This window comes from Montipora capricornis, chromosome 5, assembly GCF_036669925.1.
Source record: "Montipora capricornis isolate CH-2021 chromosome 5, ASM3666992v2, whole genome shotgun sequence".
Classification (NCBI taxonomy): Eukaryota; Metazoa; Cnidaria; class Anthozoa; order Scleractinia; family Acroporidae; genus Montipora; species Montipora capricornis.
Window position 1 is genome coordinate 27,823,330 of NC_090887.1, and position 1,148 is coordinate 27,824,477.

The following is a 1,148-nucleotide window of genomic DNA, read 5'->3' on the forward strand; positions in this document are numbered from 1 at the left end:
TTCCCTTTGGGACTTTTCCTCATTAACAACAAAACAACGCTAAAGCAAGTTAGTGTTAACTGACAAACTACTGATCTTGGCTTCGTTATTGTTAGTTCCGATCTCCCTCCAAAGCCGTCATCGAGGTAAAAAGACAATGGAAATACCTTTTCTTCTAAGTCAATAAAGACTTGAGTAACTTAGAAAAGAAATACAGAGCGGAGGGTAAGCCGAAAGGCAAAATTACAAACTGAAAATATTTGAACTTTTCGGACCCCAAAAACGCAGGAGAAAGCTACAAATTTTCTATGGTCAGGAAAAATGTCTATGTCACAGTGGATATAATCAGACTTGAGGTCACAAAACTGACAAATAGAAAACCTTAGAAACGATCTTCAGGGCTGTGGAAATATCTTCACACCAGTTATATTTGCTTAAAAGACAAAAAAATAACCTGCGTCAAATCAAGAATAAATCTTTTCTTCCTGAGATTTGCAAAGAAACTGAAAAGGGGGTTATAATCTCAGGTGGGCAAAAAAAGCGGTTCAATACATCGCTATGTTAGATATTCATAAATAACGTCAAAAACAAGTTCTCCGAGTTTTCCGCAGAGCTGTATTTTTGTTTGCATGACTCACCGTAAGTGGATGCCAGGCGGCGCCTGAGGATGCACATCACAGAACGGAATCTTGTAACTGTCACATATGACACTAAAGATAAATCCTGTGGCACATATGCCGTTAACAAGAGCTTACTGGAATGGCTCTTCAATATAGCCTCCGAAACTAAATAATCATAGGTAATTAAAAACAGTCATGAAAGTACTAAAAGCAAAATTGGACATCATTACACCTTCGACTAGACTTGGACAGCCAACTAGTCGTTGACTGGTATGAGACTTGGAAGACAGAAGGACACCAGGTTTGCTTTCTCCAGAGATTCGTTGACTTAAAAGAAAACTTAACCAAGCAAGGGGTCTTGGCTTATTCTATCGTGTCAGACAGCTCCATATTAAATCGAAACTGGTCCCCGATTGCCTTCATCTTGAATCCAAGTGACTCGTCGAATATCAGCTTCTAAACTTCTCTCAGATATGTGCCGGCGGAATCACTGTTAGCTCGATTGAAGACAGACATTAAAGATCTCTGCACTTCATCAAAACTGAAAAC